Here is a 20,802-nt window from a genome sequence, read left to right as displayed (position 1 = left end):
GACCATATTCCATTCATCTATACACACGGTCAATCAATAATCTTCCAGTAAAATAATTTTAAGATTCATTCATTTTCTGGTTTAGGTAGAAAAATATTTTTATATTAAAAGATTTAAGGAATATTTTAATTGGCAAAACGTAACCACACATCTGATTATAAGGGATCACGCACAGTTTTTTTTTTTTTTTTTTTAAGAACAAATGACCTTTATCATTCGCAGCGTATATATTAAGTGAAATATAAGAATTTTTTCATCGAGTTGGATATTGTAAGAGGATAAAGACGAATTGGAAAGGAGGTAAGAAAGAGAAAGGAGGAAGACAGGAAAGGGACAAAGAAGAAACGTGAGGTAGAGATTTCGGACGAGGCTGTGTGACAAGGGATCGATAAGATGCCACAGTCGCGATTTTATTATCGTGTCGCCGGTGGCTCATTAGCGGGGCCTGATTAACGCCGCCTCGACCGCTTCCATCAAAGATCGGTTAATCTGCATAAATCAGATAGGGGAGGGAGGAGGGGGCGGGCGAGCTAGTGCGCAGTCTCAGTGGGGAGGGGAGGGGCGGAGGGAGGGCAGCTAGAGAAAAGTAATAAAATTGAATTTCATATCGTGTTTGCACTTCCACCCCTCCCCGGCCGTATCAAGTGTCCCCTACCTCCCTTGACGTCACACATCAATCGATACTTTGTTTTGTGGATTTCAGTTGTGTGTGTTGTGAACGCTGGCTACAGGCTCCCTCTCATCCTTGCTCCTCGGCCCGCACCATGCACACAACACGAGGTGAGTCAACAACCTGATCGATAGTTTAAATTCACTTTCAACTCAAGGGCGTCAACGTCCCCGTCCACAATATGCTTTCCCCCCTCCTCCACTTTCCATTTCTTTCCTTCTAAGTGAAACTTTCATTTGTCGCTGTTACACCACGTAAGGAGGTTTCATCCCTGTCGCTCCTTTTTTTTTTTTCTTTAATTTTTAAATGATATTCCGACACGGTTAATAGTAGAAAGAGTAAGATCCGAACAGTGCTGTTTCCGTTTCACGTGATACCGGACATCGTACTTGTCATAAACAAACAAATGCCACTTTGATAAAAATATTTTGTGTTTACTCATATTGAATATTTCGAATACTCGATGTTCAAAGGAGGTCGATGACTTTTCAATAGCCTTGTTTCTCTTATAACTAGAATTTTAACAAAACTTGATTGTCAATATTATGAGTTATGAAGAGGATACTCATTACAGGTTGAAGATATGCTGCTTTTTTTGTTTATAATGCTATCTGTAAATTACTACTAGCTTCTTCTTGACTCTGTTTTTTTTTTTTAGAAATCATTTTTCATTTAAGATATTCAAAATTACATATTCCTATTCTCCATAAAACTCCTATCTGAAATCTTCTTTGCAGGAGAAAACAAAAACATGTTCCATTTATATATATATTTGTCTTATATGGTTAATACAGTAGAATAATGATTTTATTCTGTTAATTTTTTTACCTTCATTACTGAGAACTGTTATCACACAGTAAAATAGTGTGTTCATGAGATTTTTTTATCAATTTACATCGTCCAGTGCAGAATGGAGCAGCAGTTATTGACAGTTAATTGTTAGCTTATGAGAATAGTTGCATATCTCAACATGGACAGTATTTTGTATTCCAACTTTCTTATACTCATTCGGTCTTGATAATTTACCTATACTGCTTGAAAAAAAAAAGTTATATGACAAATTGATGTTGACAGGGATGTAGCCAGTGGCGGACTGGTGAGAGATAGTAAATAGAAGAGGTAGGTTTAAAGAACATGCGCTTTGATTGACGAAATAGAACCGTTACAATTTCTTTTCTGCCACGACTGCTCAAATCTCGGGCGAGTACTGCCATGGAGGGCCCTTGTTTCCACCTGCCAACATATTACAAGCTTACTTTATTGAAGGCCTACAGAAAGGTAGTTCGTAGTTCGTTTCCTTTCCAAAAGTTCCATTCCTAGTTACTATCAGTTTATTATATCACACTGTTTATAAATTTATTTTGGTCATAAATTATATTCATGTAAAGGAACACTTGTGTAGAGCGAGTATACATGGTATATAGTATGAATGTAAGCACAGAGAGTTATAGGGATCTTTAAATAATATATTACTCTACTCTTAATATTATTAATATTTAAAATTTTCACAAAACAATGATTACTTAAAATTTGAAGTCGAATATTCGATTTTAGCTTTGTACTTCACTTATAGTTTAAAATTCCACCCAAAATATATCACATTGTTCTTAAAATATTTGTTTTCTTTAAATTTATGAACTATAAATGAAAAATAACATCATGCTCATAAAGTAAAACTAAAAGATAGCTCATAAAAGATGATTTTTATAGGTTATTACTCATAAAATGTTTTTAAATTTTCTAACAAATTATGAATTTCGGATACAATAAGCTTTATGAACATATACACAGACACCTAATGTATAAATATTGAAATCAAACCAATGGAAAATATTTCACATGTTTTTTTTAACGAAAAAAATTAATCAATAAAAAAAATCTTTAAATTCTAACTAAAAAAATATTGCTAAATTTCCAAAACGCATAGTTGTCTAGTGTAAATTTTTTTAAGTTTTATCGAAATCTTAAATATTGTATATGTGTAATTTATTTATATATTTTTTTATATTTACATTCAAAAATTATGATTTTTATGATTTTAGGTTGTGTTTAGAATTAAATTTGCTGTAAATTGAACTGGTCATTAGAAATTTTATCAACTGCAAGAAATAGAAAAAGCTGTTCCTATATATGATTTTAATTTTTAAATTATTTCACTACGGTTATTATCCTGTTGTCTAGAGCCCCTTTTTCAATTTTAATTTTGATAAATAAATAAGTTTTATATGGGGAAATGAAAGAAAAGGGAGAATCATACAATTATTTATAACTAAAATCAAAAGCATACCTTGATTAATAATAATAACTATATATTTTTTTGGAAAAATCATATATCGGTTTAACAGACAAAATATTATGATATGATAAGTTAATTACTTTCAATTAAATTATTCTGACGATATTTCACTGAATAGACTCTTGTTTTTTTAATATTTGATTGTTAAACAAACAATTATCCATCGAACAATGGGCTATTATGTAAAGATGAAACTGAAAAATATCAAGTTGTAACATAGATAATAATAATAACATATCAACTACCAATTAGTAATAACCAAATATTTTATTTATTTATTTTATTATGTATTAATTTTCAACTTTTCTTCAGTATATATAAGAAAATATTATTTATCTTCTTTTTTTTTACTCTTAATTATTAATAATTTATAAAAGCATTAATGATAACTTTGAACAAAATATGAATTGTCTAATATTCAATATGTTAGAAACATACATATTCGTAAAAAAATTAAAACATTACTAAATAAGAAAATTATTATATTTTTAGAACTTACTATAATCTGGTTTAAAAAAAAAGTCTATATTTAAGATACCACTTCACTTGTTTTGTTTTTTATTATTATATTTTTTGTAGGATTTTTATATCGTACTGGTGAGGTCAGTAGATAGCAAAGAAAGGAAAATTTATTGCAGACGACTTCCGGATGACCTAGGAAATGCTAGAACTCAACTCCTACCTTCTATTACAACAAACAACAAACTCTCTCCTTTTTTATTTTTATTTATTGCATTTTGTTATTCATTTCTCCTTTATTTTTATTACTTCTATATAAATTTTACATACAAAAATATCTAATTCTTCTTTTCTTTTTTTTTTTTATTATTAATACATACGATTGATGCTTTCTTCTTTTATGTATCAATTTCTTCCCGTTAAAAATATCCATATATTTAAAACGAGTAATTATAAAAATTAATGTAACCTTCTATAAGGTGAATTATTATCATACAAACATCTTTCATTAAAATCAAATCATTTCATTTACCTATCTCTTAGTTTAGCTCATGTTTCACACACACACAATTATTATAAGATAATAGTGTCGATGCGTTAAGTCATAGCCTTTGTAATATTTATTAAAAGTTGATATTTATTTAATAGGCTTCTAATTAACAAATATATAACCATTTTCATAAAAATATTATACTGTGGCTTATGATTTAAATCTCACCTATTAGTTCACTAATGGTTTATTTAAATAAGTTTATATAACAAGTACTTATTTATTTATATTTTTTTTTGTATGGACCTTAATATTTTAAATGGAATATTTATTATAATCCAATTTTTAATTTATCCACAGTTCGAACATCTCGAAAGACACCAGAAAAAAACGAAAAATTTAACAAAAATATAGATATTTTTAACCATAAAATTAATTTATTCGAATACAACTCAAGAAATGAGATATCCTGGGTTTTTAAAAAATACACCATAAGAGGAAACTTATTTTTAGACAAATTAACTTTAGTGAGTCATCCTAACTGTCTGTACGGCTACAGAATTAAATTTGTATCGCTTCTGAATTTGTCATGGATAGCTAAGAAGGGGACAGTTCTCTGAACTATACTAGCTCCTGGTGATTATTGGTGAGAAACACTAATATATATATCTATATCCACCTTCATGCAATATACAAGGTACAAAAAGTAGCAGAAAAAATATTTATTTATTTTTTATAGCTAACTATTTACTAATAAATATATTTTTGTACAGAAATATTATGAAAAAAGTAAACAATATGTTTAATACTAATACAATAATTAGTATGTAATATTGAAGAAAAGAATATCTAATAGACCCTGAAGTCTTCAAGTTAAAATTGAAATATATCATTTCCCTTATTACAAACATTTCCATTTAGACGTTTAGATCAAAATTAAGATTATATTTCTTACTTATTAAGCAAAAACATTTATCTAATTATGAAAAAAAAATTATTATTTAAAGTTAATTGATATAAAAATATTCAAATTCTATATAAATATATCTTAAAAGGAAGAGAATAATTTCGACCCAAGATATTTATTAATAATTTTTTTTTGAGGCGTCTAATCCCTTCAGATTAATAACAATGTACAACTAAAGTAATATTTGTTTAACTACGTAACAACTACTTAATTAAATTATAAAATAGTACAGATATTAATAAAAAAAATATCTAAATCTTTTTTCTTACATAATACGTTTTTTAACGTTTCGGGCCAATTTTTTTAACACAAAGTTGGCCATTTTGTATCTCATTAGTCACAATTTAAGTTATTCTTAGCTTAGGAAGTACTTGTTAATTTTTCTTTAATTCTGATTTTCCAAGATATTCTTGTATTCAGGTCATATATGTTCATTTTGGTGACTTTATCATTTCTAAAATAATTCACTTAATATTTTATAAAAAAAAAAAAAAAAAAACCTTATAACTTTTATTGTTACTAAAATATAATTTAAGTTATGGATCCCATATACTCGATATGGATTCCTTATCAACTATTTTTATTTGCAGAATGGGGAAATACCATATTGTTTATATAACTTTATGATTAGTTCAGAAAAAAAATATGTTAATATTTCCTGAATCCATTTTATAGTTGAATGCACTATCCAGGTGTATAGTGATCATTATATCTTTCAATAATTTTCTGCTAAATATATAATTATGGTCAAATACACTTGACCCCAATCGGTTCCGAGACATCGCCGGTTAATCCGGAGTGTATATAAGAAAAAAATTCAATGCTAATTTAGCTTATAAATTAATTAAGTAAAAATTAAAATGTAGTGCGAAACTTAATATTCAGTAAGAAACGACAGTAATTAAAGGTAGGATAGTTTATCAATACCGCAGTTCAGTGCCACTGACTTCACTTTCCTATCGTAAACAGTTGCCGAGTTGTGATCTTGTAAAGGATTTTCCTTTTTCTTTTTCCATAACAATCAATATTTCCCAAATATAATTGAAGAGTTCTCATATTTTTTCACCAAGTTCGAAATCTACGATAATAATTTCCGATATGATTTTTTTCAAGTTTTCTTTTTCTTACTTTTTGAATTTCAGTTTTTATTTCTTTTTTTTCAATTGTAGATTTTAGGAGTGGAGTTGGTTATAGTAATCATTATAATTATGGTAATTTAAAAATAAAGTTGAATCAAATACTAAAAAATTTGCCAATTTATCAATCATTTCTATTTTGGTCCCTGTCATATTTTTTGTACCTTTTAGATAACAGTATCCACTACATCAAGCTGTATGAACATCCACTAAACTATTACCTAAATGAACTTAAATAATAACAAGTGGATTTATAACTTCAAACCGGCGGAGATTATTATATGGGCAACTGTTTTAGTATTTTAATCCACTTTATTATCTAATTACGATACTGTTTTAATCACTATCACCTCTTAAAAAAAAGGATTTGAACGAATAATTAAAAATTAAAATTTTGGGACAATATTGGGAGAAAAATCCTTTACAATAATATTGGGAGAAAAAAGCACGAGATATCAACACTGGAACAAATTTAATAATTAGTACTCGCATTGTTGCAAGTAGCTAATGTTTTATAACCTTGAAATTTCAATATCTCTTCAAAATTAATCTAGATTCGCAAATTTGGGTATACCGTTGGAGACCGGATGAAATAAAGCAACTTTTATTAAATGCCAAAGATATTACCTCAAATTTTTCTTTCTTTTAAAACTTTATTTAATTGATAAATATTACTATCTGCCACACTATTGTGGGCAATAGGTAATAGTGATGAATGATCACATTTATACTAAAATAAGAATGAAAATAAATGAAAGAAATAAAAAAAAAAATAATAATAATAAATTAAAAAAAGTACATAAAAATAAATAAAATCTCTCTTAAAATATATACAAACAGAAGGGTAAAGAAAATGAAAATAATCAAACTATGTGTATGAAAAAATAAATATATAAAATAAAATAATAATAAAAATCATATAATCTCTACTCACATTTACACTCTCATATACAATATTTACACAATCGACCTGAGAATCCCTGAACCCACTTTATCCCCCACGTGTGAGGGGTAGAGCAGAGCTCAAAAGATCCCTCCGCATCCCTCTCGCCGCATCACTGGTAGTGAGCCAGTGGAGGCTGAGTGCGCTAAAGCCGCAACCTCAAAAATTAACTGTGTAGATTCTACTAGTATGTCAGAAAATTATTTATTAATTTTTTACTTTTCTTTTGATGTTATGCCATCATATATTTCTAAAATTGTGACGAGAATTGAGCAATCTTCAGTTGTATCAGAGAAATTTTGATTTTAATAGGAGAAAACGTGATTTGCATGGAATACCCATGAAAAATAATGTGGGATTATTTTTGGTAAAACCCTTAATTTCTACCAATTCTCCCTGAAACACCCTGTAAAGATGATATTAATATTAATGATGATATTAAATTTATTAGGCCAATTTAATATAATTTAAAATAAAAATTCTCATTATTATTATTATTTCATTATATTAGTGCGGGGTAGCTCAGTGAGTTAGACGCTGTGTTACTATAAGACCCGAATTCTAATCTAACTGTGGCTGATAATTATTTATTTTGTTTCTCATGTCAACCCAAAGAGTTTAAATGCCCTTGAGGGGTACGCTAAGCGTACTCTTAATTTGGGGGGGGGGAGGGGAACCAGTGGTTTAGCGTAATCATAAACATATCATCTCCTTGTACAAACGTTGTTCAAGAAACAGTACTTCCTTAGAAGGTAATGAATCTCTGACCCTTTATGGGCTGTAGCGGTGCAGGGTTATTTTTATACATGATTTTAGAGTACAAACGATTTTGTTAGTATTTAATAGCCATTTTGTTAGTATTTAATAGCCATTTTGTTAGTATTTAATAGCTATGAAGTCGGTCGTTTTTTCATTATGTTTCAATTATTTAAAGTTTTTTTTTTTTATAACTTTACTTATTGTCAGTTCACCGCCGGTTAATCCGGAGAGCCGGCTAAGCACGGTTCAACTGTTATTAAATCAATAAACAATGAAAAAAGTTATAATATACGTCTAATAATAACTCCATCATCATAAGTTACTAAACTAATAAACTCGGATTATCAAAGATACAACTGTTTATTAAATATTATTTCATTTTCCCTTTTTCAACTAAAATCGAATCAATAAACATTAATAAAAAATTAGATTTTTAACTTGTAGGCTAAAACTTACAATTTAAAAATTTACCAGAACCCTTCGTGTTTTATTTACACGTAAAGCAATCCCGAATATAGAAGCTGGCAGTTTTTTTCTTTTTTCTTTTTTATTTTTTGTTTGACTTCAGAAATATTTACATTGTTCGAAAGCTAAATGTTAAATGTTTTATTCAATTGACACAGTGTTTGGTTGCTTAATGTAAAATACTTGGATGGCGTTGACTAAGCTTCCGTGCAGTGCCGTCTGGTTATTACCAAGTCATGTTATTTCTGAGAACGCTAAATTTCTAATAGTCCTTCGGATTTATCAACCATTTTTATGCATGAGCACGAATGAAGAAAATTCTAAAGAAATAACCAATTTATTTAAGAGACAGACACGACAGTAAGTTAAATAAATCAATTCTATACTCCACGTTATTTTAATTGGAATGCCTTTACAAGAGTTTATGTTGCAAAACTAGAAAAATATAAAATTTTCCATAACATTTTTTGAATTTTTAAATCGTAGTGTACCGTATATTCGTATAGACATGTGAAAAAATAATAAATTCTAATAACACGGTTTGTAAAAATTATCAATTTGTAGATAACAAGTCATTGCTTAAGTTAAGTAAACAAAGTTTTTTTTTAAATTAAAAACTCGTCCTGCATATCTAATTATAGAAGATTCTTCTTTTTTGATAAGTGGTGTTCATAGTTTAACTTTGGGTCTGTAAAATTAGGTTAGTAAAGACAACTTTTGTTTTAAAGTCCACCATTAATATGTAATATGAATTGTACAATTTAAAAAAATTTAAAAATAAATCAATAGTTCAATCTATATCTGTATTTTAAATATAATTTGAATTATATCTACATTTTTTTAAGAACCTTTCACATATGCTATAACCAGAAAACACAAATATAAGTAGAAACCAATTTGATATTTTGAATGTATACTGTCCCTAGTGAACTGAAATAAAATCATTTGAAGAAGTATTTTTTATATAAATTAATTAAATTTCAAGGAAATTACCTTAAACTTCATATAAATTTATAAACTTTATTTATCTTCTTAAAGAGGCTTATTTTCCAGTTCGATGCCAATAAATTAAAATTGATACATTTTATTTTTATTTATATTGTTATTCCCCTTTAATTTCATGATTAAAATTTTATTAGTTGTCATATCTATTGAAAATAAAATTAATAAATAAATTAATATTATGTGTACTTTCTAAAGTTATTTCCTAATTTTTTATCATTCTTAAAAAAATAGTTTTTGTTTTATAGTTGTATTATTCATAATACCGACCATTTCATAGTATCTCTTTTCTCTAATCATTATTTATTTAATTTATACATTTAAAAAAAATACTATTATTATATCATTAATTTTACTTTATTTCACTCTTAGGCTCTTTATCTTTTATAGGACACATTGTACTGCACACTAGAGATGATTTATCTTTTTTAGGATTTATATGGTATAAATAATTTATGATTTTTTTTATATAGTAATATATTTAATGATTTGTTATGACAAATGATAACAAAATAAAAACAATAATACGATAATATTTTAAATATGTAACAATTTTAATTTATAGATATTGAATAGGACAATGAAATAATCACCTTTCATAATTCGTGAAATCTAGGAAAGTTCGTTCCAACCAACTTGATTGAAAATTATAACTGTATCACTTATTGTTTAACATAACATCGAAATGAAAAATGTTTTCCAATTCTTTTACGATAAGTTGATGCAATGTGGAGTTAATTTATGGATTGGGTATTAATAGTAACAATATTTCGAAATCACTAATGTTTAAGCTAATTTATGTACTTACCCACCAAACTTTTTCAGGTATAAGAGCAGATCATATACTGTCTTATTATACAGTATTAATATTTTTCCTAAGAAATAATTTTTTTTTTAAATTATAGACATTTTTTATTAATTTCTTAAAGCTCTTCATAAAGCTGAAACTCAGGTCGAAATTTGGGCATAAATAAATAATTGTTTGTTTATTTATTTTTTTTTTTGTTGACTGCACCCCCCAACCATCTTCTCCAATTAGTAATCTACGGTCAACTATCAACACCTCATTAAAAAATTAATTAATTTTTAAAAAATCTTTTTAATAATTAAAATAAAATATTTTTGGGTATAAAATCGTTTGATCTGTTGAACTGAAAATTTACTTTCAATATTAAATAAACTCCTTAAAGTTATATACAAACCGGTTATTTGATAATAAATTCAATTTTCATTCTAAAATCTGACAAAAAATACATTTATGTTCATCTGACAATGTTTTTTTCCATTACGTATGCCCATTACCTAGTAGGATTGTCGAAAAATTATATCAATTTGTAATCAATTTTTAGACTCGATACTTTATAACCTCATCTATTATAATAAACCTCATAATATTATAAACCTCATCAGGATAAGATATGACATTTTTTTTTTTAACAAGTAACGATGTATTACAACTAATAATTAATATCACTACATTATATTACAATAAATAATGGGTATAGAATGGAACAAATAAGGTATAAAACTATAAATTATTAGAATACGATTATAGTATTTAAAATTTTCTTTCGATATATCATATAGCATTTCTTCGTCAATCATAATAATCGACTCGTATTGAACATTGCATTCACCTAATAATGTTTTGAATAATTATTGTACCCATTAAAACAACCCATAATTCACGCTGTTCTTCTAGAAATTGTATTACTTTATATTGCGTCTTTACAACTTATTCCATAGACGTTCAGTAACTTTTTAATTAAGTCCCTCACTTAATTAAAAAGTTACTGTATGTTAATCACTCTATCGTATTGTAGATAAAATTTATTTTAAGAAATGTTGTTTGGTCAAACTAAATCTATCTTGAGGTTTGTTATGGGGGAACCAATCGCGAGAAGTATTTTGTTTTTTAAATTCCTGTTTAGTTGTATTATAACATAATTCTTTTCTCAGCCATCTGCTTGGCTAAAAATGACCCACATCTATATAAAATTTAACTTGGTATAAATTAAGTCCAGGTTTCTGTCAGGTATAGAATTGACTTCTGATTTGCCCAAAGGTATGTGGTAAAATTAGGTAGTAACAAAACACTATGCCAAATGTCCTGCAAGTACGGGGCAATATTTAAAGAGGTGATAGTAACAAACAACGTTTATATTGACTATGGTCCGATTCCACAAATAAAAGCAGGAAATTCAAGTATCTGTTTTTTTTTTTTTATTATTTGAAGTGGACTTTCAATTGATGATTTAAAGAAACCCATAACTACGCGTTATTTGACCTCTTCCAAATGGTTTTACCAAAACTTTTCAACTGTCTTTTCAAGAAAATTAAGTCTAGTTTATGCTACAATTTAGAATTGCCTAACTAAATAGTTTTTTAGTTACTGCAGAAAACTTGAATTATCTGCTTTTCTATTAAACCAAAAATCTAATATCACCTCTTCTAATATTTTCCAACATATACAGAAAACCATGCCCTTATCTCACACCACAATTTTGGGCAAATCTAATGCATTTCCGAACGAAACTTTGACTTCATTCAGATGAAGTGAAAAGCTTTTAATTGTCTCTCTTTAAACATTCGTGATTCTAATTCAATTGTTACTATAAAGTATAAAGAGGGCAGAATAAAAGTCACTTTAAACGATTAAGGCGTTTTGTGGTTTTTGGAGGGCATTTTTTCGCCAATTAGCAACTAAAGTCCAGGAGGCCAATGAATATAACCCAGCTTATAAAACATACATCTGCTAACACTTTTAAAAAATTTCTTCCCCCCCTCCCCCGCTTAACACAGGAACATATTTCCGGTCCTAAAATTAGTACTATGCAGCTAATTAATTTGATAAAGTAATGAATCAGGTCGTTATATTTGTTTTTCGCCTACACCTTCTAAATGGTACATGCTAGCGAAAAAATTAAAGCATAACAAATTGAATTAAATTAAATTTTTATGAGTACTACAACTTAATAATACGGCCAAGTTGTATAGTTATAAACCATAAATCGTCCTAAACAAAACGACGAATTTAGTTTTCTAATTTCGCCTAAAACTAAGATATAGTACTATATATCACACATAATAGTGCATAAATGCATTTCTCGTGGGCCTAAAATTCTTTCTGTGTAGCCATTTAGTATGATAAAGTAACTTACGATATGTTAGGTATTTTTTGGGAGGGTAGGATTTTCACCTATAACCTAAACGATGCATCCAGGCGATGAATTTAAACCATAATCGATTAAAGAACATTAAATTTTACGTCTCCCATATCACAGACATCGAAGAATAGTGTCGTAATTGGAGGATTAAGATAAATTCCTACAAATCCCATCAAATCTCCTTTACCTTTCGTCGTAAACCTACCGACTGCCCTACAGTTTCGTTTTATAATGTTACTCTTACCGCCGTCGAACAGATCCACTACCTTGGACTACATTTGGACAAACGATTAAACTATAATCCTCGCACAAGACCGAAAAGACAGGAAACTGCACGCAGATTCCGACTATTACAGCGCTTACTAGACAAACGGTCTAAACATCCAACACATTACAAAAGACTGATCTACATGACTGTAATAAGACCGATCTGGACATATGGAGTTGAGCTTTGGGGCTCCAATAAACCTTCGTATTCCCCTTCGTATCCAATCCTTACAATCCAAAATCCTTCGTAAAATCCTTAATGTTCTATATGTAACCTAACTAGCCTGAACTATATATCATTCCTTCCCTTATAAACTCTCTAACCACCCAGACCCACTAGTTTCCAACTTTTCTTCCACTTACATTCCTGACAATTCTCCTAGGCGCCTGAAAAGAAGATGGCCACGAGACCTGCCAATGTAAAATGTCATTAGAGTGCTACCAATGGGTAGTTTCTCTACACGCCTGTAACACCTATTCTAACTAAGATCAAATTTACTGAATGTATTATATAATATACAGTTGTAAATTTCAATAGAATTATTTAAAAAAAAAAAAATTAATGTCTTATGAAAACTTTAATTTGTTAATTCAAGTTGTAAAGTCGTAAACTACATGCATTAATTGTTCTTTCGGCTCCAATACGTGGCCTAAAGTGCTCTTACATGCTATCGTCAGCTAAGTGACAACACATTACACCTCTAGTTGACGATGATTATGGTGAAGGTTACTTAAAGCCAGGTAATTGAGCCCAAGAAACGTAAGTAAGAAGGTTGATACAGCAGAACCAGTGTAGAAAGCATAGCCATCCGAACGAATAAATATAAGTCAGTATAACAACGAAATGGTCTGCGTGAATGGCAAATCGTTTCCGAAAGTGGACAATCTCAAATATCTCGAGATAGACCAGCGTATAACAAGCGCGAACTGAGCCTTCTTACTCTCTATCAATAATAATGAAATTCCCGAAAAATCTCTAAAAATCTGGAACAAAGGTGCAATGCCACGATAACGATCTCCGATATACGGCTGTGAGACCTAAGCTCTGATAGGTACATTAGAAAGTAGAATCGAGAGATTTAAACGGAAAGTCCTTCGTACGATTTCAGGAGTGATCTGGGATCAGACCCTTAATAGATGTCGGGGAGCTAACAGCGATCTGCTTGCAGAGACTGGTCAGTCAATATCTCATGATTTGAAAGCATGGAGGTCAATAAGGGCGGGACATGTGGCTCGCAGAAATCCATCAGGATTATTAATTGTTACACAACAATTAATGCCACTATAGTAGGCAAGAGACTACGTGGGAGGTCAAAAACCAGATGGATAGACAGAATCAACAAAGATGCGAAAGAGCTGCAGCAAACTGGAAAGCAGTAGCCCAAGAGAGGCAGGCGTAGAGATGGGTTGTTCGGGCGCCCAAAATCTACTAGGTCGTAGTCGGCAAACCGAAAAAAAGTATATATATATATATATGTCAGTATTGGTAGGACCTATTATACATATACATCATTATTCTATTATTAAAATCCACTTTAACTAGAAGCGATATTGAGGAGGATGTCGACTTTTTCTAATTTCGTGGACTAACCAAGTCACTTACTCATGGATAATAAACTAGTATATTCCATTCACTAATATTTTCCATCGTATGATCAATGAATCTTTTATTTACTATAACCCTTTACTACTCATTCTATTGATTAAAAAAAATTATGGCATAATATATAACCATCAAATTTCAATTCCCTTTTAGAAAATCACTCTTACATATTGGCAGCGTCAGTACTTAAGATATTCCACTCTTCTATCAATCGTATGGATGAATATACCATATATTTTTGATACGTTGATTATTTTTCAATTTTCATCCTCTTCTAGAATAAGTTCATGAATTCAATTTTTTCCTTAAATAAATGTATAACTTTATTTTTTATCAAACTTGGGCTATTTAAGGTTATTATAGAGTAGACAAAATTTGAAGCATTTAGGCTGGGAAAAAGTTTTGTAAAAAAAAAATTTATTTTTAGATTCGTCAGAAAATTTGTATTTAGGGGTTTTACTAAAAGTTCTAAACCAATCTAACGCCTTTTTTGATCACTTTTTTTTTCAATAAACTTAATTTTGTAACGAACACTGTTTTCATTAGATATAGTTCAATAGACCTACCAGAACCATAAATTATTTAGCCCCCTTTGAACTGAAATTTTTTTTTTTGGTGATATTTTCAACCTGTTGTTTAAGAGTGCAGAATCAAAATCTGCCACCATATTGGTGTAGAAGGAAATATATACAGTCAGTTCAGTTATTAATTTAATTGTTTTATATTTATTTAATTAAAAAACTATTATTGTTTAAAGTTTTCATTTTATTTTCCGGTAATATACGCAATGAATCAAATATTATGGTGGAAGAATTATGTTGATACCGTTTTCCAAATTCGAGATATAAAATAAATTAATTTCAGGGTGTCTGGATTTTTTTTTTCACGGCTCACAACACCCATTGGATGATAGGGTTGGATATGGATCGATTTTTTTCAATGTCGAATCACCAAAAAATGGGGTTGATCTTTTTCTCAAATTTAATGTAATAACACTAATCTCTCATAAAAATCATAATTAATCTTCACGGTCTACAAATTGTTTTTTACTGGAATTTTAATATAAAACGAAAGTTTTAAATAGTCTAAACTACATGATATTTTATATTAAAAATTCCGTTAAAAATTATTTGTAGCCCCTGAAGATGGATTATGATTTTTTTTATGAGTAATTTGTGTTATTACATTAAATTTGAGAAAAAAATCAACCCCATTTTTTGGTGATTAGACATTAAAAAAAATCGATCCATATTCAACCCTATCATGCAATGTGGGGTCACAACAAAGGGTGTTGTGAGCTGTGAAAAAAAAATCCAGACACCCTGAAACAAATTTATTTTATATCTCAAATTTGGAAAACGGTATCAACATAATTCTTGCTTTTTATAAAAAGTAACTATTAAAAAATAATAGTTTTTTAATTAAATAAATTAAAAAAAATTCAATTAATAATTGAACTAACTGAGTATATTTCCTTTTACAACAAAATGGTGGCAGATTCTGCACTAAAAATATCACCGAAAAAAAAAGATCAACCCCATTTTTTGGTGATTCGATATGGAAAAAAATCGATCCATATCCAACCCTATCATCCAATGGGTGTTGTGAGCTGAGAAAAAAAAATCCAGGCACCCTGAAACTAATTTATTTTATATCTCGAATTTGGAAAACGGTATCAACATAATTCTTCCACCATAATATTTGATTTATTGCGTATATTACCGGAAAATAAAATGCAAACTTTAAAAAATAATACTTTTTTAATTAAATAAATAAAAAACAATTAAATTAATAACTAAACTAACTGTATATATTTCCTTTTACACCAAGATGGTGGCAGATTTTGATTCTGCACTCTTAAACTTTCAGGTTGAAAATATCACCGAAAAAAATTTTCAGTTCTAACGGAGCTAAATAATTGATGGTTCTGGTAGGTCTATTGAAATATATGTAATGAAAACAGTGTTGGTTATAAAATGAAGTTTATTGAAAAACAAATTGTGATCCAAACAGGCGTTAAATGGGTTTTTAGAACTTATAAACCCTAAATACAACGAATCTAAAAATAAATTTTTTTATGGTTATTTTTCATAACCATATTAATATTTTTTTTATTAAATATGGTATAAACTACATGATCAATGGAAGTCTTGGCCGAAAAAAAAATACATGATAGAATGAAACGCAATATATTGTACTTTTATTTGCTCAAATGAAAAGGAAGCAAGGTTACTTAATGTACTTCAGGTTGTTAAAACGATGGGTTGTGTTTACAATTTTAAATTGTTTAAATATAATTATTTATAAACTTTATTATCTATTATATCATTTAAATATATTTTCTTTATTAAATTTATAAATATGCATATGTATCTTGTATTAACACATTAGTGTTTTGGAATACCGAACATAAATTACTTTTTATGCCTGTTATAGTATCGTTCCAGTTTTAACAAAAAATAATCAATGCACATTAACGTTTGTTTATTATAAATTAAGAAAGAGTAATGCTCTTTATATCTTTGTCATATAGAGCATAATTTTCATTTACTATGATATGTTTAGCAATATTTAACAACTAAATGATTCCTTTATATATTGTATTTTGAAATATTTTAAATTTTTCTTGCATAATTAAATATTAAACTATTCACATAAGATAGGCATCGGTATATAAAATTATCATCAAGTCGTTTTTAGAAGCTCGCTTCGTGCATATTTAATTACGGAACGAAGAGTGGAAGGAATGTTTTTATGAAATAATCGCCACTTGTGTTTCGATTTCCAATTAAATTTTACCGATTTTAGGGCAGTACAAGTTTCAGGGCACAGTGGTTCATTATCTAATTATATATTAATGAGAACTAACCCTGATTAGTAGCAATTATTTTTCGATATTGATCCTTTCAATTTAATTCGTTGTAATTTAATTAACAAGTGTTCGATTCGTCTCTTAGCTCCCGATAAAGGCAAAACAAGAGATAATTTAACTACTTCGGTTAGATATTTAACACATGGTCATCATTTATTATTCACAATATAATGGCTAACCTTAGAGTAAATTCTTAACCAACTTCAGATCATCATGTCTAAATAAATTACTTTACTACGATGGGTAAGTCATCTAGGAAGAATGTCATACACTTCCATTTCTTAGTGAGTTCGCATATACATCGAGAAGATAAATGCTGGTAGCATAAAACATAAACATAAAAAATAATGTGATTTATTTTCTTGAGAAAGCGTTTACAGATTGCCAGCCAATGATAATAGGGGAGATAGTTTTATTAGAAGTCAAAATTAGAAAAGATCGCTATAAATCGAATTTAAAATGAAATAATTTTATTATTAAATATAAATTGAATAGATTAAGAGAATAATATTTTTGAACAATATCATCCCCACAATTTTTAATATAAAATTACATAATAATAATTTACACAGTTATTTTTCTACATTTATATAGTCCAAATATCAATGTAATGTTTTAGCTTTTTCTATTCACCATTTTCATCTTCAGTCACAATATTAAAATCCTAAAATATTTCCAGCTGTTTTTCTACTCAGATCATTTATTTCCTCGTGGCTTTTATATCTACAATATATAATAATAATCTACAATATACATTATATAATATATAATATTATACATACGATTTCTAAAATTTATATTACTGTAAAAAATGTATAAATTAAGATGTTTTTCACTCAAATTGGAAAAATTCGTTTGGTTTTCTTTTTTTTTCCGGCCAAGACTCTGATTGGAGTCCTATATTTCCTTGCCCATGGTTGGGGGTCAAAGTTCTTCATTTTGTGGGACCGCTACGCAATGAAAAAGTCAACATCCCAGGTCGGATACGAACCTGCATCACCTATAGACTTTTTTCTTACCAGTCGTGGCTGTATGAACCTCAGCTGTTCTTACGTCCATTTACAAGATGCGTTATTTAGTTGGTAAAAATCAACTTTTTTTTTTAGGATAAAGGAAAATATTGTTGGCCGAACCCTTTCTTTTAGGCTAACTCACTGTAATTATCAATTTTTTATTTAATTATCTCGACTGTTTTATCCAAGACACCTTGTTTTCATTTATACTTTTAGACACCTTGTTTTCTTTTATTCTTTTAGAAACCATGATTTTTTTTTTTGATTTTTTTGACAAAGTTTATAGCTTCTTTTTTTACTACAATTTATTTCTGTACTACCTTTCTACTGACTGTAGTTTTTTACTTCTTTCTCGAGTTTTTTTAAGATATAATTTAACTACAGAGGTAATATTTATTATTATGAGTAGGAGTAATAACTTCATAACATAAAATTCGTGATAAAATCTAATTATTATTATTATTTAACAGAATTAGAGGTAGTTAGCGTAGATTGTTTCTCTGAATAACGAACTGTAATTTTGTAACTGCTCGTTGGTACTCAGCCATTTTACAAAATGGAATTAACAAGGAGTCTTTTGGTAGGCTAAGACAGTCAAGATTAATTAAATAAAAATTTGGTATTTAGTAAATTAGCCTACAAGAAAGAAAAGTTCCGGCCAACAAAATTTTCCTTTATCTTCGTATTATTTTCATCCAGGTCCCTATTACAGTCATCAACATTTAATCTAGTGTGTTTTTTATCTTCTTCAGTGTAGAAATCTTCAATAAAGTGTTTTCATCATTTGGTCTTTTAGTTCTTGTTACCTTTCAGCAGGTTTCTCTTTCTTAATTTTCTTTTTTTCTAGGCGCATCTTAGCTTTTCCTTCATTTTATATTTGATGTTGATCAGATGCCGCATGTTCTTTCATTGCAGGAGCTTTGTTTTCAAAGTGTTCATTACTCTCCTCCTAGCTTCCTTCCTTGTAAAGGATGACTTTATCCCCCTCTTCAACTAACTTGGTCACAGACATTAGATCACCACGTAACTCTGGAACAACTAAAACATCCTGAAAGTTAGAGTTGTTTTCATCACATTTACTATGTGTCTCCATTATAATTTTCCCTTGATAAGTTTTTTTGGTACTCCTCCCATCTTTCTTTGTTCCTTTGGTTCCTTCCTCCACCAGATACTTATTATCTTTGTTAATTGCACACAAGGCAAATTGTGTTCCAAGGATGCTCTATGCTGTCTTCTTCGTTGAGGCTTTTGTTTAACCAAGGGTCCATTTCTCCTTTGTTGTCTATTGTTTTATTTGTAATGGTAAGAATGAGAAAATAAATTATTTTTACGAACTAAATGATACGTTCGATAAATAAACATGAAAGAAGTTGAGTTTTATCCAGCCACGATTGATGACAAAGAAAACTCAATTTTTCCTCCTCTGGAATTAATCCTTCCTCAACGCTCTTTAGGTACAAGAGTCTCTCCTATTAGGATTACATATTCCGGTTTTCATATTGACTATAAGTTTATTATTTTATTTAAAACCGACGTTTCAGCCTGATGATTATACGACCTGTTTGATTGCGTTAGAACATAAATCAGAGAGATATTTACACAACGATGGGAAAAAAATAATATAGCATAAAGCAAATAAGAAATAAAGTAATATTTATGAGGAAATAAATAACTTTAATATTGCATTGATTCAATTGTAACATTCCAAACATATAGCCTTGAGACTCTAAAATGCTATCTTGAGAAAAAAAAATACAATATCATATATACACAAAAAAAAAACACATTGATTAAAAACAGTTCATCACTCCAAGACATCCGGATACAAATCATTTGTGTTTAGAATCTTCCCATTGTGTCCAAATAATTTGTTTATATCTCACCATTCTAATCATTACACACGTCAAAAGGTTCTGATTTTGATGATGTTTTACATGACAGTTATGTTTCTTGTACAAAACACTAAAATTCGTAACTTTAAATAAGTCGCTAATTTTTTTCCTACAGGTAAATCAAGGAACATAAAGAATCATTAAATACCTATATGTTAAATTTTATTAATATTTTGTCAATAGGTTTCTAAATAAACACAAATCCATCTTTTCCAACAATTATGACTTGAAGTAAGTTTCGAGGATGATATTTACGAAACATGAGGGTATATTTGCAACAACTTATTACGCAGTGAAATATGAACTGAAGAGATAAAATTAATTTTGAAGTGGGAACATGAGCCAAATCTACATCCTAGATCTAATCTACTAATATACTTGGGACAGTTAATTCGTAAAAAAATAAATAATCAACAACTAATATTATTGGAAACAAGAAAACAGTAATTGGAATCTCAGGCTTGGTAAAGAAGTATATTATATAAAAAAAGGAAAATCTTTTAATAAAATGCCACATAACTTTATACTTTTTTTAAAATTAATATTTTTATTATTGTATTTTCTAAATAATTTTTTAAGAATTGATTAATTGGTGTTCTATCAATGAGTAGATTCTCCACGTTTATATCATGTCACTTTGTCACCTACAGCAAATTTACTTGTATATATCTTTATACAGTTGTAAATAACAATAAATAAATTCTTAAAAAAAAAAGAATTGATTGAAATCAACTATTATTTTTTTTCGAATTTCTAAATAAAACATGCAGATCTTAGTTACAGAGAGCGAATTTCATTTTG

At 28.6% G+C, this 20,802-nt stretch overlaps 1 protein-coding gene across 1 annotated transcript in view; it reads left to right on the top strand.

Annotated features, from left to right (window-relative positions):
• Window positions 1-661: 661 nt before the first annotated feature.
• The window catches only part of LOC106683114 (zinc finger protein 521), a 64,257-nt gene continuing 44,116 nt past the window's right edge, over window positions 662-20,802 (top strand). The window contains exon 1 of the mRNA XM_014424370.2: window positions 662-780. The gene's annotated coding sequence lies outside the window, so the exon portion shown is untranslated. The remainder of the gene's footprint in view (window positions 781-20,802) is intronic.

The sequence above is a fragment of the Halyomorpha halys genome, unplaced genomic scaffold (assembly GCF_000696795.3).
Source record: "Halyomorpha halys isolate HHAL.00 unplaced genomic scaffold, Hhal_1.1 Scaffold467.1, whole genome shotgun sequence".
Taxonomy (NCBI): Eukaryota; Metazoa; Arthropoda; class Insecta; order Hemiptera; family Pentatomidae; genus Halyomorpha; species Halyomorpha halys.
This window is presented reverse-complemented; position numbering and strand designations above follow the sequence as displayed.